General features: G+C 53.2%; 1 protein-coding gene across 2 annotated transcripts in view; it reads left to right on the top strand.

Annotated features, from left to right (window-relative positions):
• Positions 1-2,353: 2,353 nt before the first annotated feature.
• Positions 2,354-22,323, top strand: part of LOC137414850 (leiomodin-2) — a 46,133-nt gene continuing 26,163 nt past the window's right edge. Inside the window, exon 1 of one of the 2 annotated variants that reach the window (XM_068100408.2) lies at positions 2,354-2,457. The gene's annotated coding sequence lies outside the window, so the exon portion shown is untranslated. Of the gene's footprint in view, positions 2,458-4,873; positions 4,974-22,323 lie in introns of those variants that run through there. The other variant, XM_068100398.2, reaches the window with a different exon arrangement.

Below are 22,323 nucleotides of genomic sequence, written 5' to 3'. Positions count from 1 at the left end.
CAAAGCAGCTCCATGGCAATGACCACACCGGGTGCTTTACCTTTGCCTTCCCAAAAGTATAGTCAGAGCAGGAATTTGGAATTCGCTCAAGAGGCTGACAATACTTCTCCTACTCTTCGCAAAAGACAAAGCAGGATCTTTAACATCGATTAACAAGCAAATTGGATCCCGGAGCTTCACATCTATCGGAGAGACGACATATTTTGTGACACAGCGACCTGTTTGCAAAACATCAATGCAACAGGTTATCCTCAGATCGGAAGTCGCGTCGGTAATCAAACCCGGACTATACATCTCAAACGGAAGTGGCCTACCTCTTGGTCAGATCACAATAAATTGCCAAGCTATAAAAAATATATTTTGCCAAAACCTATGGAATTAAAGTGTGTATGTGCTACATTTCTTGCTACTTAGAACATATTTTCAATATCTAGTAAATTATACTCACTAGTGGGGTCACCTGTGGGAATCCCACGGGCATGGAGGTGTATCGTTGTGATCGGTGCAGCCGTTTTTGCGGTACCGGGGACAACAACGTTAGGTGGGAGTCCAAACCTGAAAATGCTGGAGACCAAAGCTGAAATTGGAAAAACAATATAGCCTATTTTACTCCAGGGGGTCCCAGGATTACCCACCCAAAATTTCGTTGCGATCGGTTCAGCCGTTTTTGCTGTACCTGGGAACGGACGGACAGACAGACAGACAGACGGACAGACATTTGGTGAATTATAGTAAGGTTCTCTACTTGCAGGAAATATATAATAAATGTGTCAAAGTGTGTTTGGGCGAGTTGTTGTTGTATAGCCCCGGACAGCTCTCTCGAAGAAGTCCATGGCACGGAGACAGCCGAACAATCTTCCAGGAGCGACCGAGAGATCCCCTACATCTAGGATGGTGTACCCGGCCTTCACAAAGTCAGGGCCACGACAGAGTTAGAGAGAGAAAGAGAAAGAAAGAGAGAAGGAGAGAGAGAAAAGAGGGGAAGGGCCAGTCCATGGGGACCGATCGGCACTCTGACCGTGACCGCGCTGCCCTGACGAATCCGAGCAGCAGGGAAGAATGGGGGAAGATTTGGCCTCCAACTTGCGTTGGGACAGAGGGGACAGAGTTGGGAAAGCAATTCTACAAACGAGATATAAGAGGAATGAAGGAGCAAAGGTGACCAAGCTGGGACGAATAACAATCATCATGGTCATCATCACAATAGAAGTCGGAGAGAATGATAAGGAATCGATACCTGTAAGAGCACATCATGCAAGCCTGGGTGTGTGAAGGAGGGAAAGGATGAATGAACGAGAAAGGAAGAAGAGTTTGTTTTTGCAGTATTAGTAGAGTTTATAGGGAGATTCCATAATTTATTGAGTGGAAAAGGAAGGTGGGAAATGACCAAGGATATAAGGCTTGATAATAAAGAACTGCAGGTGGGAGATGCAGGAAGTACTGGGGGAGTGGAAGGAGGCATTTGAGAAACATGGGCTGAAGATGAGTAATGAAAAGACTGAGGTGATGTGGGTCGGGCAGCAGAGAAAATAAATAAATATCAGTTTAGAGGGGAAGGAGATAAGACAAGGAAATAGGTTTGAGTATGTGAGGGGAACAGTGGCCGGGGATGGTAAGTCAGAGGCAGAAATATGTGGGAGGGTTCAGGTGGGAGCGAATGTGTGGAGGAGGGTGGAGGGAGTAATGGAAGACAGAAAAATTTCAAGGAGATTGAAAGGGTGGGTTCTTATGTAATGCCGGCCGACATATACGGTCTGGAGACGGTGGCACCAACAGAGAGACAACAACAGAGGCTGCAGGTTTGCGAGAACAACTGAGTCAGGAGGATTGTGGGTGTGAAGAGGGTGGATAGAAGGAGGATGGATGAACTGAGGGAGGAGATTAGTGTGCAGAAGAGCTTGACGGGGAGATTGGTGAAATTCCGGCTGAGATGTGTTGGATATTTGGTGCGGATGGGGGAAGAGAGAGACAAAGAGAGTGGATGGGTTGAAGGAGCAAGTAGTAGGAAAAGCTGTAGACTGTGATTGAGATGGGAGGATTGTGTGAAGAGGGATATAAGTAAGGTGGAGGCGGTTGGAGAGTGCAGAGAGTTGGCTGAGGACCGAGGGGAATGGAGGAGTATCGTGGTCAAGGGAAGGCAGGAGCTTGGTGACATCGGACCTCACCCCTTATAAAAGGAAGAGGAGGGGAAGAATAATAATAAGAAGAAGAATAAAGAAATGTCTCTGTCGGATAAATTCAAGCAGGTCATCAAGCACACACTGCAACGCGACAAGCAGGAGAAGACAGAGGATATAAGCAACTAAATGACCAGATAAGTATAGGTACGGTGAGAAAATAAACAGGAGTGATGCGAGTTGAAGAGCGTAGATCATGTTAAACGACCAGGATGGCTCAGGTGCGCATACGTGCAATGAGAATCGGGAAGACGAGAGGATGACAGACTAAGACTGACAGGTATGTAAGAGCTAAGATCAGCATGACGCGTGGACACTTAATACGAATCGACAAAACACGGACCTTAAGGTGTACTGAGTTTGGGACACCAATCTGAGATAACATGATAACGTGCAAGATAACATTGGGCAAGATAACATTGGGCGACTTTTGATCTCTCCACGGCATCAAAAGTTGAAGTATTTTTCCATTCGTGTGTTTGACAAATTTCCACTCGTTATTTTATTGTCTATGTGTTATTGTTTGTTTCTATTTGGTTTTGGTTTGAAATTCGTGTAACTTGTTATTAATTAATCGTTTTCTGTTCGCTGCGCGTGCGCGGACTTGTAACCTGAGGCTTCCCCCGTCCGTCGGTGTTTTGTTAATTTAAGTTCCTTCCTTCGCTGTTTTGCTTGTTTCTTATATTTTTCTCTTCTCCCCTGAACTTTCCCGAACATCTAAATACCAACTTCTTTCCTGGAAGTCCTTGCATTGTCCATATGTTTTATACCTCTCCCACCTCCCCCCAAGCACTCTCCCTCCCACAGATCTCCCGATGTCCCTGCTCTCAAATGTTGTGTTTGTGTCCTTCCCCCTCTCTCCCCATCTTGTCTACCGCTCCCCTTATTATATGTTTTAAGTGTCTGTTTGATTTTTTGTGTGATTAATGTTAGCTCTTTCACGAGCCTCGACCTTGTATACAAAAAAAAACAAAAAAAAAACTGAAGTGGTCCCCAGAAAGCCAACAATATCCAGTTGGCTCCCATTACAGTCGTTTAATTGCAACGATCTTTAACTTGTCAGCACTCCACATCCGAATGAAACGCAAGTTCAACCGAACACGACATCGTGCTGCATTCAGCCACGCTTATACAACTTATTGGAAAAATAGTGAGCTAAGGATATACACGAAACCGAGTGCCCTCGTGTGAAAAACCAACCACCTTAGTGCACCCCGGACAATTTGGGGAGCACGGGATGGCTGCGTAGTCCTTGCCGGTTGGAATGCACCACTCATGCACCATGTGGTCAAGGCACTTTGGTGGGCTGTGGGAAGTGGTTGCCCTCGTGTTTTGTTTTTGGTACCTGGTTTGTGTTCAGATTTTTCAGTATATCAGAAATTTGGAAACGTTTGGCGTGCGTGTCTGAAAAGAGATGGAACAAATTAAATTGTTCAATCTTGAGCCAGGCTATCGTTTTTCATTCTTGGATATGTCCGTGCCAATGGGGCAAGTCTTTGAAGTTGCAAGAACATGACGTGAGGCTCCAGCAAGGAATTCCATGTGCAGAACTAGAACGTCACTCGGGCAGCAGAGAAGAACCAGAACTAGAACGCATACCTCCACCTGGTGAACAGTTTTTGGTTTTATCCAACTGACAGGCTGGATCTGGATTCGAACCTGAACCAAAATCGAATCGGCTTGTTATTGTCACCGAATCAACTCGTCCACCAAGTTTAGTCATAACTCGTTCAGCAGTTTTTAAAATATCATGTTATATATCGCTTTTCACCCGATTACTCAATGGTGAAGAATCACTTTAAAATTAAATAATTCTCGTATCCGAATCCATTTTCAGATCTTCACCAAAATCGAATCGATTCGGTTTTGTCATACACCCAATCTGTCCACAAAGTTTCGTCCAAATCCGTCCATAACTTTTTGAGATATCGTGCCAGATATTGGTTTTGGCCCCGTCACTAAATGGTGAAGAATCACTTCAAAAATTAAATAATTCTCACATCTGAATCCATATTCAGATCTTCACCAAAATCTATCCATGAAGATTCGTTCAAATCCACCCATAAGTTTTTGAGATATATTGTTCACAAACAGACAGACAAACAAACAGACAGGGGTGAAAACATAACCTCCATCCACCTTCGGTGGCAGAGGTAATCACTGTTACTTCCTGTTCCGTTCCGTGTACCAGGTCTTCCACGAGCCTCGACTATCTGGGAGTTTAGTGGTTCGAACCCTGCCTGAGTCGTACCAAAGACTTTTTTTTTAAATGGTACGTGCTGATTCTTTGCTTGATGCTCAACATTTAAAAGGATAGAGCATGGACCAAAGAACCATTGCATAGGCTTTGCTGGACCTAATGGCCTCCTCCTGCGCTCCCATTCCTAGTAAGGGAAATCGTATTATGAGGCAATCATCCACAACCTTGGCAAGAAGTTCGCCACATGACTGTGAGTATAAGATCGCCCTGTTGTATAATCATACATAGTGCCATTAATAAGTCATAATATCCAAAAATGAGCAAAAATAATACGAGTTGCTAAGTGTCTGGGTATAAATAGACAGTCCTGTTCAGCAAAACAAGCTCAAATCACTTCCATGCCCAAAACGAAAATATAGCGATATTTACATTCCTATGAGGTCAGCAAGCATGGAGAATCCTTATTTAGGAAAAGCTGCGTTTCCTGCCCTCCGCAAGTTACGATCACGCCTCCAGCGAAAAGCCTCCAGACCCCTCTCTCTCCATCTCTCTCTGGGTCTTTTTGCCTCGGTATCTCTATACGGTTTCACGGAAGGGTGAGTACACTTCATTTACCGCAGCATTCATCAATACCTATCGATTAATTGGAGCGCGCAATTGAATGATTGGGAGAAGTTGTGCAGAAAAATGGTTTAGAAATCTCGATGCTGAAGGGGCACCGACTGTGTATGGAACTGGAAACTTTACAGGGGGTTAATGCACCTTCAATAGGAGGATGAATGTGAGTGCAAAGTTTGTCCGAGAGATCGCGAGAGGGTGAGATAAAGGAATGAAGATAAACAAATTGTCTGTGATTGATGATCGCAGGTGACAGGCGGAGTGAGTCTTGCCTGCATCCTCCCTGGTGGAGCTGAAAATCAGACAAATAAGATATAAATGCATGTGGGGCCATCTATCTTACTATAATTCACCAAATGTCTGTCCGTCTGTCTGTCCGTCTGTCGGTTCCCAGGTACCGCAAAAACGGCTGAACCGATCGCAACGATATTTTGGGTGGGTAATCCTGGGACCCCTTGGAGTAAAATAGGCTATTGTAGCGGTTACCGCTGGATGCACACAATCGCCTTGCACCGGCCAGAACACGGCCAGACGCGCCTCTCCCGGGCATGCCCGGACTCACTGTTCCCGGGCACGCCCGAACCGCCCGGGCACGCCTGGTCTCGTCTTTCCCGGGCATGCCCGCTCTCGCCTTTCCAGGGCTCGCCCAGAGCGTCTGGGCATGCCCGCTATCGCCTTTCCAGGGCTCGCCCAGAGCGTCCGGGCATGCCCGCTATCGCCTTTCCAGGGCTCGCCCAGAGTGTCCGGGCATGCCCGCTATCGCCTTTCCAGGGCTCGCCCAGAGCGTCCGGGTATGCCCGCTCTCGCCTTTCCAGTGCTCGTCCAGAGCGCCCGGGCACGCCCAGCCTCGACTTGCCAGGCCGCAGCCAAACACGCCCGGGCAGGTCCGGACTCGCCTTTCCAAGGCTCGCCCTTGACACCCGGGCATGCCCGGTATAGCTTTTGCCGGGCAAACTTCCCGACATAAATGTGTATATATATTGCTGCCCGATAAACGGGCTTTTGTCAGAATACCTGAGCTGTTTTGTTTCAATAAAGCAACTCGGACGAATTCCGTCTTTGGTCGCGTCAATTCTTTCGACTCTCGCGTTGGAGCGCAGCTCCTTCACTGGTGACCTACCGACATGGACACGGCAGTGACTCTTAAACTGCCTACCTTCTGGGAGGCTCACATGGCTGTTTGGTTCGCCCAGGCGGACTCCCAGTTCGCCCTGCGAGGCATCACCGCGGACGACACCCGCTTCCACCACGTCGTGGCAGCGCTCGGTTCCGCCACCGCGGCCCGCGCCCTGAGCCTCCTCGAGCACCCGCCGGCTGCCGACAAGTATGACGCGCTGAAGACGCTCCTCCTCGATGCTTTCGCCCTCTCACCGGCGGCACGCGCACGGCGCCTGCTCGACCTGCCCGAGCTCAGCGAGACGCGCCCGTCTGAGCGAATGGACTATATGCTCTCGTTGCTCGGTGAGCACTCTCCGGATTTTCTGTTCCGCGAGTTGTTCCTTCGCCAGCTGCCTCACCCGGTACGCCTCGCCCTGGCTGGCACGTCGATCACCGATCCCCGCGCCCTCGCCAGGGAAGCCGATAAGATCTCCTCGGCGGGCCAACACATCGGCGTGGCTACCTGGAGCCTGCCGCCGTCCGAGGCGACGCCCACGACGCCCGAGCGCCCTGCGCGGTTGGAGGCCGAACTGCCGGTGAAACTGGCGGCCGCCACGCCGCACCGACCGCTTCCGACACGACGGCCGGGGCCTCCACCTGACCAGGCGTGGTGTTATTACCACGCCAGGTTCGGACACAAGGCTCGGACGTGCCGACCCCCGTGCACTTTTGGCAAGTCGAGAAACGGCCGGACCGGCGTTCATTCCCAGCCATGAGCGCCGGCCACTCGGGCAACTTGCTTTTTATTCGGGACAAAGCGTCTGGGCGGCGTTTCCTTTGTGACACCGGCGCCCAACTGAGCGTCATACCCGCCTCCGAACAGGACAGGCGGGACGCCGTTTGCGGCCCCTCTTTGGTCGCTGCTAATGGCCCGGCCATACGCACTTTCGGCCCGTGCAACGTCACCCTCTGCTTCGGCAGCCAGCGCTTTCAGTGGACCTTTGTGACCGCCTGCGTCCCCATGGCTTTGCTGGGCGCCGACTTCCTTTGCGCGCACGGGCTGCTGGTCGACGTCAAACGTCGTCGCCTTGTCAACGCCGAGACCTTCAGCTCCCTGGCGTGCACGATGAGCAGCTCCACGCCGACCGAACTGGCGTGCGCCCTCCCGACGGCGAACGAGTTCGCTCGCCTGCTCGCGGAATTCCCGGCCCTCACACGGCCGACGTTTTCGGCCGTCGCAGTGCGGCATGGAATCGAGCACCACATACCCACTACGGGCCTGCCGGTCTACGCCAGGGCCCGCCGCCTCGACCCGGCCAAGCTCGCCATGGCAACACGGATGGCGCCCGTGTGGCGACTACCGCCGCCTCAACGACGCTACCACCCCCGACAGGTACCCGATCCCGCACATCCAGGACTTTTCCACCCATTTGGCGGGACGGGTCATATTTTCCAAAATTGACCTGATACGGGGATACCACCAGGTACATGTCCGGGCGGCCGACGTCCCGAAGACGGCTGTCATCACGCCGTTCGGCCTGTTCGAATTTTTGAGGATGCCGTTTGGCCTCAAGAACGCGGCCCAGGCGTTCCAGCACTTAATGGACGGCGTGCTGCGCGACCTGCCATTTCTTTTCGTCTATCTGGACGACATCCTCGTCGCCAGCACGTCCCGCGCCGAGCACCTCCTCCACCTCCGAACACTGTTCGGTCGCCTCAGCGAGCACGGCTTAATTGTCAACCCGGCCAAATGCCACTTCGGCACGACGACCGTTGACTTTTTGGGCCACCGCATCACTAAGACCGGGGCCGTGCCACTGCCGACCAAGGTCGAGGCCATCACCACGTTCCCGCGTCCCCGTTCCATCAAGGCCCTACAAGAGTTCCTCGGCATGGTGAACTTTTATCACCGATTCGTGCCCCGCGCTGCTCAGCTCATGCGGCCCCTTTACGAGGTCCTCCGGGGCAAGCCGGCCAAGCATGACATCGTTTGGTCCGCGGCCATGGACGCGGCCTTCACGAGCGCAAAACAGGCCCTCGCCGACGCAACGCTGCTGGCTCACCCGGTGCTCAACGCGCCCATCGCCCTCACTACGGACGCCTCCAACTACGCGGTGGGCGCCGTCCATGAACAATGGGTGGACGGGGTTTGGCAGACACTCGCTTTTTTCAGCCGGCAGCTCCGGCCGAACGAGTTAAAATACAGCATGTTCGACCGCGAGCTGCTCGGTCTATTCCTGGCCGTTCGCCATTTCCGACACCTCCTGGAGGGCCGCCCGTTCACGGCTTTCGTCGACCACAAGCCGTTGGTCTATGCAATGGCCAAAGTCACGGAGCCGTGGTCGGCCCGCCAGCAGCGCCACCTCTACGCCGTGTCGGAATTCACCACGGACATCCGGCACGTCGCCGGCAAAGACAACGCTGTGGCCGACTGTCTTTCTTGGGCCAGCGCGAACGCGGTCCACCTCGGCGTGGACTTCGCGCTCATGGCGGCCGACCAGACCACCGACACCGCGGTGCAGGCCCTCCGGGTGGTGGACATGGGCCTCCGCCTGGCCGACATCCCCTTCGCGGGCACCGTCCTGCTCTGCGACGTCTCCCAGGGCCAGCCTCGCCCCATCGTGCCCGTTTCCTGGCCGCGCCGCATCTTCGCCTCCATCCATGGCCTTTCTCACCCGGGCCGGAAAGCTTCTCAGAAGCTGGTGTCGGTGCGTTTCGTCTGGCACGGCCTTCGACGGAATGTCCGCGACTGGGGCAACGCCTGCACGGCCTGCCAGCGGGCCAAGGTCCACCGCCACACCCAGGCCCCGCTGGCACCTTTCACCGTGCCTGCACGGCGTTTCGACCACGTCCACGTGGACCTGGTGGGTCCCCTGCCCCCATCGCGGGGGTTCACCCACCTGCTCACCATGGTGGACAGGACCACCAGGTGGCCGGAGGCCGTGCCCCTCACCTCCACCACCACCGCCGACGTGGCGCAGGCGTTCATCGCCACCTGGGTCGCGCGCTTCGGCGCACCGGCGAACATCTCGTCCGACCGCAGCCCACAGTTCACGTTTGAACTTTGGGGTGCGGTCGCCCGCTCGTTGGGGGTCACGCTGCACCGCACCACGGCCTACCACCACCAAGCCAACGGGTTGTGCGAGCGGTTTCACCGCTCCGTGAAGGCCGCACTCATGGCCGGCCTTCAGGACAACGGTTGGACCGACCGGCTGCCGTGGGTCTTTTTGGGCCTTCGCACAGCCCCCAAGGAGGACCTCCGGGCGTCCGCCACCGAGCTCGTCTACGGCCAGCCACTCCGCGTCCTGGGCGAGTTCGTGCCCGACGCTACCAGTCCCTGGTCCGCCGCACACCAGCGCTCGGACCTCCAGGAGGCCGCCCGCCGATTTGCCCCCGTGCCAACGTCCTGCCATGGTGGCCCCCTTTCCTACGTCCCCCCGGCGCTTCGCACAGCGGAGTACGTCTTTGTGCTTCATGACGCGCACCGGGGGCCACTCCGGCCGCCGTACGACGGGCCCTTCCGGGTCCTGCGACGGGGCGACAAGTCCTTTGTCGTCGACGTTGGCGGCCGGTCGGACCGGATCTCTGTGGGCCGCCTCAAACCGGCGCACATGGACGTCGACCGACCACCACGGTTGGCCCTTCCTCCGCGGCGAGGCCGCCCCCCGTCCACAGTTCCCCCCGCTCGACCACCCACCACCACGTCGGACCCCTCCCCAAGACCCTCCAGGGGTCGCTTCGGCCGGGTCATCCGGACCCCCCTTAAATTGACAATGCCGGTGCAGGTCGATTCTGGAGGGGCGTGTGTAGCGGTTACCGCTGGATGCACACAATCGCCTTGCACCGGCCAGAACACGGCCAGACGCGCCTCTCCCGGGCACGCCCGGACTCACTGTTCCCGGGCACGCCCGAACCTCCCGGGCACGCCCGGTCTCGTCTTTCCCGGGCATGCCCGCTCTCGCCTTTCCAGGGCTCGCCCAGAGCGTCCGGGCATGCCCGCTATCGCCTTTCCAGGGCTCGCCCAGAGCGTCCGGGCATGCCCGCTATCGCCTTTCCAGGGCTCGCCCAGAGCGTCCGGGCATGCCCGCTATCACCTTTCCAGGGCTCGCCCAGAGCGTCCGGGCATGCCCGCTCTCGCCTTTCCAGTGCTCGTCCAGAGCGCCCGGGCACGCCCAGCCTCGACTTGCCAGGCCGCAGCCAAACACGCCCGGGCAGGTCCAGACTCGCCTTTCCAAGGCTCGCCGCCCTTGACACCCGGGCATGCCCGGTATAGCTTTTTCCGGGCAAACCTCCGGACATAAATGTGTATATATATTGCTGCCCGATAAACGGGCTTTTGTCAGAATACCTGAGCTGTTTTGTTTCAATAAAGCAACTCGGACGAATTCCGTCTTTGGTCGCGTCAATTCTTTTGACTCGCGTTGGAGCGCAGCTCCTTCACTATATTGTTTTTCCAATTTTTTTTGCCCAATTTTCCAGTTTTTCCAAACATGATGGGATAATATTTACCGATATGAACAGTGATGTGGCTTTTATTGAAATTCTACAAATACTGTTTAGATTTTGATGATTTGCGTGTGATATGATTTAACAGATGTTTTTATAAATCGTTTAAAATAAAATAAAAAGCCTTCAATTTAGGATATTTTGCCTTTTCATTTGGGCCTCCCAATTAAAGCCCCGCCCGTAGGGTGGGTACCGTTGCTAGTAATCTATAATATGAAAGGGGCTCAGTCTTTGCGTGCGTGCATGCGTCCATCCGTCAACATTTGCCCTATAGGGGATTTGTACGCTGGACGTATGCTCGCCACCAATTCTGATCGCCATCTTTTTTTATCAATCAGATGCTAGGCAATCTGCAAACAGTATGATATAGTTGAGTAAGTTGAGGATCGATGGGCTGGTTTCAATTTACATTAAAACAAAAACTCTTCCACCTCAATCTTCTTCTTCTACTTATAATAATGCCGAGTCTCATTCACTCCCGCTTCTCATATTGATTAGTCAGAAAACACTTGCTATATTCAATACTTTTTATATGCACTGCAGTAATAGGGCCTATATCACCCCATTAAACAGTATTTCTGATTATACACCACCTTTAAAGCACCACAAAGCAGGTCGCTCTCTTTGTAATACAGGTGAGAAAAGGATAATAACAAAAAACAGCTGATATTGCAATAATTTAATCGATGGTTCTTAAAAGGTGAAAGTTAATTTTTATTTATTTTCTCTGAAAACCTGTCGGACAAAACACTATACCATCAATTTATTACGTAAGCAAAAATGGCAGAATTTCCATCTTCCCCTCTGCACTGTTTTCTCCATACGTGAGGAGTGTCGGAGTGATGTGACATGGTGACTAAAATAACATTGGTCAATTTTCATATCAGCTTCAGTTGCCCACAAGCACCCTAAAATATGAACTTTTATGAATTGTATTACTTTAAATGACTCTGTAATCTTCTGCATATAAATACGTTTTATTTCAATATCAAAGGCCGACGTCAACAGTTTGTTACAGAATAACACTAAACTAGGATGCAACTTCAAAAATGCATACGTGCAGTGCACCTTCAAAAAGTATTCACACCCCTTCACTTTTTCACATTTTGTTGTTACAGCCTGAAAGGTTTTTGTCACTGATCTACGCATAATACCGCTTAATGTCAAAGTGGAATTTTAATTTTTAAAATAAAGTTTTACAAAAGAATTAAAAACTAGCGGTAACCCGTGAAAATCACGGGCATAAATAGTGTTTATGTTCATACAAATTAACTTGCTCTTCCTCTTCCTTTGCGCGTCCTTTCAAAATAATTATGTCAGTTGGCACCAACATTCATTCTGGCGGATCTCCTGAATATCGCTTTGTATTCAACTGCAGTATTGTCTCTTATTGTGTGGTTACTGGTAAGTATCCCCTTTACATTTCTGATCGCATTTATATTTGTATTAAAAGGTGTAGCATGCCTCTCGAGTCGCTGCGCGTCCGGCACACATCGAGACGTCTTCTTCTTCTCCTCGGTATCAAGTGCAGCGTCTGTGCGTAAAACAAAATGGCGCGGGTTATTCAAAACTTTTTACTGATTTTCAGCTTTTATTCCACACTTATAGACATTTGGAGACATAGGTATGCTTATATGGAAGGGTTAGTCATAACTACATAGTGTCACACATATCTTAGGGCGACAGGAGCAATAGCTGGAGAGAAGTTCCGATTACAAACTTCAGAAATAAGCGTTTTAATGAGAAAGATAGATGAATAGCTGCAATGTCTCGAGCTCAATAAGTATTCCACCCCATGCTATGACGCTCCAAATTGAGCTCAGGTGCATCCAGTTTCCTTTGATCATTCTTAAAATGTCTCAACAACTTCATTGGAATCCACCTGTGGCCAATTCAATTGATTGGACATGATATAGAAAGAAACACACCTTTGTAGCGACCCTTGGGTCCCCCAAGCGAGACCAGCAACAGAATCTCTTTGCTCCAGCCGGTGACGTAACCGGCGGGCAAACCACGGCGCCGTGGTGGCCGGTCACGTGACCACCAAAGCATGCCGCGCGTGCGGTTATAATCCTTTGCACCTGTCGGTCACGTGACCACCAAAGCGCGCCTCGCCTGAGAGGTGTGGCTTTCGGTTTCGGTTGTGCTTTCTAGTTTTGATATATATGCAGCCCGATAAACGGGCTTGAGAGAGTTCACGAGTTGGTTTTTACAATAAACATCTTCTCGGATGAGTTTGTGTCTTGCCCGTCACTTCGTCCGTCTCAAGCAAGAGCCCTGCTCTTCACTGGTGACCCCGAATTTACGACACGCGATGGACACCGCAGTGTCCCTCAAATTGCCCACCTTCTGGGAAGCACATGCCGCCGTCTGGTTCGCGCAGGCGGACTCCCAGTTCGCCCTGAGTAGCATAACGGAGGACGCCACGCGATACCATTACGTGGTCACCGCGCTTGGCTCCGCGACCGCCGCCTGCTGCCTGAGCTTCCTCCAGAACCCGCCCGCTGACGGCAAGTACGACGCCATCAAGGCACTTCTTCTGGGCGCTTTCGCCCTCTCCCCGGCTGAGCACGCACGACGCCTGCTCGACCTTCCTGAGCTCGGCGATACGCGCCCGTCCGAACGCATGGACTACATGCTCGCGTTGCTCGGCGAGCACCCCTCGGATTTCCTGTTTTGGGAGCTTTTTCTTCGCCAGCTCCCGGCCCAGGTACGGGTCGCCCTGGCAGGCACGACCATCGTGAACCCCCGCGACCTCGCCAAGGAGGCCGACAAGATCGATTCGGCAAGCCAGCTTGCCGGAGCGGCGAGCCAGCTCGTCGGGGTGGCGGCCGCGAGCCCTCCCGCCCACCCGCCCGGCGCCCGCGCGCAGTTTCCTTCCCGGAGGCCGCCGGGCCGGCGCAACTGGCAGCGGCGACGCCGCATCGCCCGGTCCCGACGCGTCGACCGGAGCCCCCGCCGGACCCGGCCTGGTGTTATTTCCACGCCAGGTTCGGGCGGCAGGCCCGATCATGTCGACCCCCGTGCACGTTCGGCAAGTCGGGAAACGGGCGGGCCGGCGTTCCCTACCAGCAATGAACGCCGGCCGTTCCGGAAACCTGCTATTCATCGCCGACCAAGCGTCGGGGCGGCGCTTTCTCTGCGACACCGGCGCCCAGCTGAGCGTCATTCCCGCTTCGGCGGAGGACAGGCGGGCCGCCGTTTGCGGCCCCTCCTTAATCGCGGCCAACGGCTCCGCCAGCCGCACCTTCGGCCCACGCACCGTCGCCCGCCGCTTCGGCAGCCAGCTCTTTCACTGGGAGTTCGTGACGGCGGACGTCCCCATGGCTTTGCTCGCGGCCGATTTTCTGTGCGCCCACGGGCTGCTGGTCGACGTGAAACGCCGGCGTCTCATCAACGCCGAAACTTTCAGCTCCCTGGCATGCGCCTTGAGCCGTTCCGCGCCCAACGAGTTTTCCTGCGTCCTCCCATTGGCAGACGACTTCGCACGTCTCCTCGCGGAGTTCCCGGCCCTCACGCGACCGACGTTTTCGGCCATCGCGGTGCATCACGGCATCGAGCATCACATCCCCACTACGGGCCCGCCGGTGTACGCCCGGGCTCGCCGTCTCGATCCCGCCAAACTCGCCATCGCCAAGGCCGAGTTCGCCACGCTGGAGCACCTCGGCATCGTGCAGAGCTCCGACAGCGCCTGGGCCTCGCCGCTGCACATCGTCCCGAAGCCGGGGGGCGGATGGCGGCCATGCGGCGACTACCGCCGCCTTAACGACGCCACTACCCCCGACAGGTACCCCATCCCGCACATCCAGGATTTTTCCGCCCGGTTGGCGGGGCGGACCATTTTTTCAAAAGTGGACCTGATTCGGGGGACCACCAGGTGCCCGTCCGCCCGGCCGACATCCCGAAGACGGCCGTTATTACACCTTTCGGCCTCTTTGAATTCCTCCGGATGCCCTTCTGCCTCAACGCGGCACAGGCGTTCCAGCGCCTGATGGACGGCGTGCTGCGCGACTTGCCGTTCCTCTACACCTACCTGGACGACATCCTCGTCGCCAGCACGTCCAGAGCCGAGCACCTCCTCCACCTCCGGACGCTGTTCGGCCGCCTCAGCGGGCACGGATTGATCGTCAACCCGGCCAAATGTCACTTTGGTGCGGCGACGATCGACTTTTTGGGCCACCGCATCACCCGGACCGGCGCCGTGCCGCTACCGGCCAAAGTCGAGGCCATCGCCGTTTTCCCGCGCCCCCGCTCCGTCAAGGCGCTGCAGGAGTTCCTCGGGATGGTGAACTTTTATCAACGCTTCGTGCCCCGAGTGGCGCAACTCATGCGGCCCTTGTACGCCGCCCTCCACGGCCAGCCAGCGAAACGCCACGCTGCTGGCCCACCCGGTACCCCAGGCTCCCATCGCCCTCACCACGGACGCCTCCGACTACGCCATGGGCGCGGTCCATGAACAATGGGTAAACGGGGCCTGGCAGCCGCTCGCGTTCTTCAGCCGGCAACTCCTGCCCAACGAGTTGAAGTACAGCACCTTCGACCGCGAGCTCCTCGGGCTGTACCTGGCCGTCCGCCATTTTCGCCACCTCCTGGAGGGCCGCCCGTTCACGGCTTTTGTCGACCACAAGCCGTTGGTTTTCGCCATGGCCAAGGTCACGGAGCCGTGGTCGGCCCGCCAGCAGCGCCACCTCTCCGCCGTGTCGGAGTACACCACGGACATCCGGCATGTCGCCGGGAAGGACAACGCCGTGGCCGACTGCCTTTCTCGAGCCGGCGCCAACGCCGTCCACCTCGGCGTCGATTTCGCCCTAATGGCAACGGACCAGGCCACCGACAGCACGGTGCAGGCGCTCCGGGTGGCGGACACGGGCCTCCGCTTAGCTGACGTCCCCTTCGCGGACACGGTCCTGCTGTGCGACATCTCCCAAGGCCGACCTCGCCCCGTTGTGCCGGTCACCTGGCGGCGTCGCATTTTTACTTCGCTCCACGGCCTCTCTCACCCGGGCCGGAAGGCGTCCCAGAGGCTGGTGGCGGCGCGTTCCGTCTGGCATGGGCTGTGACGGGACGTCCGCGACTGGGCCAACGCCTGCACACCCTGCCAGCAGGCCAAGGTCCACCGTCATACCCAGGCTCCGCTGGCTCCCTTGACCGTGCCCGAGCGACGGTTCGACCACGTCCACGTGGACCTGGTGGGTCCGCTTCCCCCATCGCAGGGGTTCACCCACCTGCTTACCATGGTGGACAGGACCACCAGGTGGCCGGAGGCCGTGCCCCTCGCCTCCACCACCACCGCCGACGTGGCCCAGGCATTCATCGCCACCTGGGTCACGCGTTTCGGCGCACCAGCGGACATCTCGTCGGACCACGGCCCACAGTTCACGTCCGAACTATGGGGCGCGGTCGCCCGCACGTTGGGCGTTACCCTGCACCGCACCACGGCCTACCACCCCCAGGCCAACGGGTTGTGCGAGCGGTTCCACCGCTCCATGAAGGCCGCACTCATGGCCGGCCTCCAGGACGACGGCTGGGCCGACCGGCTCCCATGGGTCCTTTTGGGCCTCCGCACGGCTCCCAAAGAGGACCTCCAGGTGTCCACCGCCGAGCTGGTGTATTGCCAGGCCTTCCGCGTACCAGGCGAGTTCATTCCCGATGCCACGAGTCCCTGGTCCACCGCGCGCCAGCGCACGGACTTCCAGGAGGCCGCCCGACGTTTCGCCCCGGTGCCCACGTCCCGCCACAGCGACCCCCAATCCTACGTCCCCCCAGCACTCCGCATGGCGGAGTACGTCTTCGTGCGCCACGACGCGCACCGGGGGCCACTCCGGCCACGATACGACGGACCCTTACGGGTCCTACGACGGGACAACAAGTCCTTCATCGTCAGCATCGGCGGCCGGGCGGACCGGATTTCGCTGGACCGCCTCAAGCCGGCCCACATGGACGTCGGCCAGCCGCCACGGCTGGCTCTCCCACCGCGGCGCGGCCGCCCCCCTCCACTGCACCCCCCGTCCGACCACCCGCCACCACACCGGACCCCCCCCCCCCCCACGCGACTGGCCAGGGGTCGTTTCGGTCGGGTCATCCGGACCCCCCTCAGGTTGACCTTCCTGGATCAAGTCCATTCTGGGGGGGCGTGTGTAGCGACCCTTGGGTCCCCCAAGCGAGACCAGCAACAGAATCTCCTTGCTCCAACCGGTGACGTAACCGGCGGGCAAACCACGGCGCCGGGGTGGCCGGTCACGTGACCACCAAAGCGTGCCGCGCGTGCGGTTATAATTCTTTGCACCTGTCGGTCACGTGACCACCAAAGCGCGCCTCGTCTGAGAGGCGTGGCTTTCGGTTTCGGTTGTGCTTTCTGGTTTTGATATATATGCAGCCCGATAAACGGGCTTGAGAGAGTTCCCGAGTTGGTTTTTACAATAAACATCTTCTCGGACGAGTTTGTGTCTTGCCCGTCACTTCGTCCATCTCAAGCAAGAGCCCTGCTCTTCACCTTTCTATATAAGGTCCCACAGTTTACAGGGCAAGTCAGAGCACAAACTCTACCATGAAGTACAAGGAACTGTCCATATAACTCCAAGATAGAATTGTGAGGAGACATAGATCTGGGGAAGGGTATAAAACAATTTCTAGAGTGTTGAAAGTTCCCAAGAGCACAGTGAGCTCCATCATTAGGAAATAGAAAGAATATGGAACTACCCAGTCTCTTCGTTGAGATGGCCATCCGACCAAACTGAGCAACCGGACAACAAGGACTTTGGTCAGGGAGGTGGCCAAGTACCCAATGACCACTATGACAGAACTACAGAATTCCTTGGCTGAGATGGGAGAACCTGCTGGAAGGACAAGAGTCTCTGCAACACTTCACAAATCTAAGCTTTTTGGGAGTGGCCAGATGGAAACCACTCCTGAGAAAAAGGCACATTACAGCACACCTGGAGTTTGCAAAGAGGACGGAAAGACTCTGAGAGCATGAGGCAAAAGTTTCTGTGGTCTGATGAGACAAAAATTTAACTCTTTGGCCTGAATGCAAAGAGCTACGTCAGGCGGAAACCGAGCACGGCTCATCACGCATCTTACACCATTCCTACCATGAAACGTGGTGGTGGCAGCATCATGCTATGGGGGTGCTTTGCAGCGTTAGGGGCTGGGAGTACTATTTTTTGTTATATAAATTATTATACTGTTAATAATCAATTGCTGTCTTCGTCGGCTGGCATAGGAATCGTCGCTGGTGGTGAAAATGAAATAATTGACCTATTGACCAATGCACTGGATGATGATAGACAGTTACTGTAACTATGTCCAGCAAACAAATCATAGTAGTTTTACATTGTTGATATCGGAGCACATTCCAAAAAGTTAGACAGATTGTGACATTATACTCACAAATTTGGCAATTGTGTCTTTAGTAACCAAGGTAACTGCATGTGATTTCATCGTTTTCATTTCAGGTGGTGATGATAGACAAACAGAGCAAAGAAATGGCCGAGAGACAATGCATTATCCACAAGGAATCGCTTCACATAGACTAGGATGACAGTTTAATAAGGCCCCAAAATGTCGACTCTTGGAAGACCGTGTTGGAAGCTGCCAAAATCAGAAATCATGTTCCTATTCTGGACATTTCCAAGTCTGTCACAGACGAAGAAATACCGAGTATTGTCTATCACAGAAAATGCAGAAGCATATTCACCATGAAAAGAGATCTGGAGGCCTTGAAACGCAATGTCCACCTAATCTCTGGTGATGAAATAGAATCTGAATGTTCCACGTCCGAGCGGCCTAGCAGGAGGGACATCGTCATTCGAATCATGAATATACGAACAAGCATGCATATTCTTAGGCCTCAAGCTGACACCGTGTATCGTTCAATCCCGTTCCGAGGTCAGAGAGACTAAAAAATAATCACTGGTAATCTGAGTGCGTGCCGAGTTGTAGCACATGCAAAAAGTTTAACTAACAGATCCTGCCAGTTTGAAAGTTTTCCACGCGTTTATGTCGCACTACTTTGTCTTGCATCGAAGGCACTGATTTTGAATCTAGGCCTATCAGAACACTTGCTTGGGTCACATGACATACAAAATGGCGGCGCCCATGTCGCGCTGAATGTTTAGTCATGGCCTCGGGAAAATCGCGTTTAAAGTGCTTCATGCACTTTGAACACGTCATGAATGACATAACTTCGCCGTTTACGCCTCTTAGATGGAGTAAATATCGTGAATGCCTGCAGACGTGGCTGCAATTGGACGGTCAGTGTCACAATCTTGCCAACAGACACCAGCATCTGGTCAACGTCGAGTTCACCAACACCTCCACGAGTCTATGATACACCTCCACGAGTCGAGGATCTACCTCCATGAGTCTACGATACACCTCCACGAGTCTACGATACACCTCCACGAGTCTCTGATACACCTCCACGAGTCTACGATCTACCTCCACGAGTCTAGGATACACCTCCACGAGTCTATGATAGACCTCCACGAGTCTATGATACACCTCTACAAGTCTAGGATCTACCTCCACGAGTCTAGGATCTACCTCCACGAGTCTACGATACACCTCCACGAGTCTAGGATCTACCTCCACGAGTCTATGATACACCTCCACGAGTCTAGGATCTACCTCCACGAGTCTACAATACACCTCCACGAGTCTAGGATCTACCTCCACGAGTCTATGATACACCTCCACGAGTCTAGGATCTACCTCCACGAGTCTACGATACAGCTCCACGAGTCTACGATACACCTCCACGAGTCTACGATACACCTCCACGAGTCTACGATCTACCTCCACGAGTCTAGGATCTACCTCCATGAGTGTAGGATCTACCTCCACGGATCTAGGATCTACTTCCACGGGTCTAGGATCTACCTCTACGAGTCTCGGATCTACCTCCACGGGTCTAGGATCTACCTCCACGTGTCTAGGATCTACCTACACTGCTGATTATACCCCCAAGTTATTGTGCAGGGTGGGACGAAACGAGCTCTGTTGTACAATGTCTGCATCGCTGGGTGATATTGGATATGCGTCCGCCTGCATTCGATGTCAACCCACTGTTTACGTTTGATCTCGATTAAAGGTCACATGACAGAGGTAAAACCTTAGATGTTTCAAACTCGAGTTATGATCTGCAAAAATATTTTCAAAGGGCACATGTCCTGTTACACCCAAAAATGTAATCTGTCCATCTTTGCACAGCAGGCCATTGTGGTGTCAAATTTGGTTGTTGTATCACTTCGGACAGTTCTCTCGAACAAGCCCGTGACACAAAGACAGCGGATCGATCTCCCAGAAACGACCCAGAGATCCCCCACATCTAGGATGGTGTGACCCACCTTCACGAAGTCAGGGCCATGTCAGAGTTGGAGAAAGAGAGAAACAGGGACAAGAGGGAAAGGGACGGTCCATGGGGACCAATCGGCACTCTGACCCTAATAAAGCGCTGACCTGACGAATCCGGGCAGCAGGACAGAATGGGGAAGATTTTGCCCCCGAATTGCATTGGGGGGAGGAGGGGGGAGGGTTCGACCACCATGAAGAAGCATCCGCGATATTTACTGTCAAGTTTGATGGAAATCCCTTCTCTCGTCCACAAGTTGTGGTAACCAAGATTTTAAATTAAAGGCCACATGACCATGGTCCCTTTGACCTTTTCAACCCAAAATCGAACCAGTTCATCTTTGCATTACAGTTCATACCAATTTTGTTATCATACCAATTACTATGACGTGCCCGTACGTGGGTGCCCGTTCCTTGCCAAAAAAAAAAAAAAAAATGTCTTCGCCCATGCATGCATGGGCGTGCCCGTAAGTGCGTGATGTGACCGTACAATGAATGTATCGTCCCGACGCCGCAGCTCGGATGGCGCTGCAGTTAATCGGGCCTGTATCGGCAGAGTTATTATAAACGTGTACTACAATCGATCGTACCTTACAGCGTCTGCTCGCCACGTTCAGCATCAGTACGTCGTCACTATGACTATCCGTAAGTCCGGAAGTGACGTCCTCATTTTACTGTCCGGAAGGTCGCATATCGCAGTTACGATGAATCGCAAATTAGTTTTAATTAGTTTTAAAACATAGTTTAACGCCAACATAGCGCCAACATAGTTTGCCAACGTGAAATAAATGAATACGCTCTCAAATGTGCCGTCCGAGGCAGAGTCTGTTCGCCACGTTCGGCACACGTGATAGCTCGCTGCTCTCTGATTGGTTGAATCGTTTTTTGGACATAGCTCGGTAACTACTTGTCCGATTAATATGAAACCTTGAAAAGGCACATCCTCAGGTCCCCAGCAATATACCTGGCAAGTTTCAAGTATATCGGACCCGTGGTTGTCGAGAAACAGCGGTCACAGACACACATACACACACACATACACACACACATACACACACACATACACACACACATACACACACACATACACACAGAGATTACTGGAATTATAGATAGACTAGGGCATGCCCGTACTATATATATATCTAAAATTATATCCCCCCCCCTCTATTTACATGAAATGGTTTGGTTCATTCGCAAAGCCAAAGCGAACGGCTTGCGAGTACGGGTAAATAAATCGCCATAGCTCGGTAACTACTTCTCCGATTAATATGAAACCTTGAAAAGGCACATCCTCAGGTCCCCAGCAATATACCTGGCAAGTTTCAAGTATATCGGACCCGTGGTTGTCGAGAAACAGCGGTCACAGACAAACGACACACACACATACACACATACACACACACATACACACAGAGATTACTGGAATTATAGATAGATAGATGACAGTTCATACCAATAAGCCAATCCCATAAGCGGTCATTCTGGAAACGAAAGTCTGGTACGGACCGACAACCGGACCGACAACCGGACAGACAACCGTCCTGTGGAGGCATAAAAACGTGCACTGTATACTAATTTTAATAATAAAATACTCATGATCACCTTGCTGTTCTACCTGAGCGAAATAATTGCTGATTAATTCTACCTGAGATTTTTCAAGTATATTGCTTGATCTTGTGCGTTATTCTGTCTGTCTGTTTGTCTGTCTGTCTGTTTGTCTGTCTGTCTGTCTGTCCGTCAGGCGCCTACAGGTCACAATTTTCAACAGATCTTCACGAAATTTCACCAAATGGTAGAGTTGATCATAAGCAAGAAGCGTATTGTTTTTGGGATCAAAAGGTCAATAGGTCAACATCGGCCAAAGTTCACCAACTTTGTCGAATTTCTAAAATCCTCAATTTTCATCTGATTGCCTTGAAATTTGAAGAAGATTTGTGCTACTTGAGCCCGTGGACATTCAGAATTTTCGCATACATCGAAGCCTGTATCTTGGCGTATTGACACGACGGTGAATAAACTATCATGCGATTTACTTCAGGTGTGTGCCTTATTATTATCTATGGATTGATACTTATTGTATCAATGGATTTTCATGTATTCATACCGCCGACCATAATACCAAGCTTCCCTACTCTACATTCACTATGCTATCCCTGGTCATCATGCGGTCCCCATATGCATCTGGAGGCATTTTTAGTGTCGCCCCCTTCATCCGTTGTTTTCCAGACAACCACGAAACGTCGTCAATAAGCAGTATCCCTTCCATATGCCAAGCTTACCCATTTTCGAGAGGATATCTCTGATGGTTTCGAAAATATTTTGGGTTAATTTCGGAGAAATTCATTGAATTTTAGAGTAGGTACGTACGAC

The sequence above is a fragment of the Myxine glutinosa genome, chromosome 1, assembly GCF_964187855.1.
Source record: "Myxine glutinosa chromosome 1, kmMyxGlut1.1, whole genome shotgun sequence".
Classification (NCBI taxonomy): Eukaryota; Metazoa; Chordata; class Myxini; order Myxiniformes; family Myxinidae; genus Myxine; species Myxine glutinosa.
The sequence above is the reverse complement of the archived record's forward strand: the minus strand, read 5'-3'. Positions and strand labels throughout refer to the sequence as shown.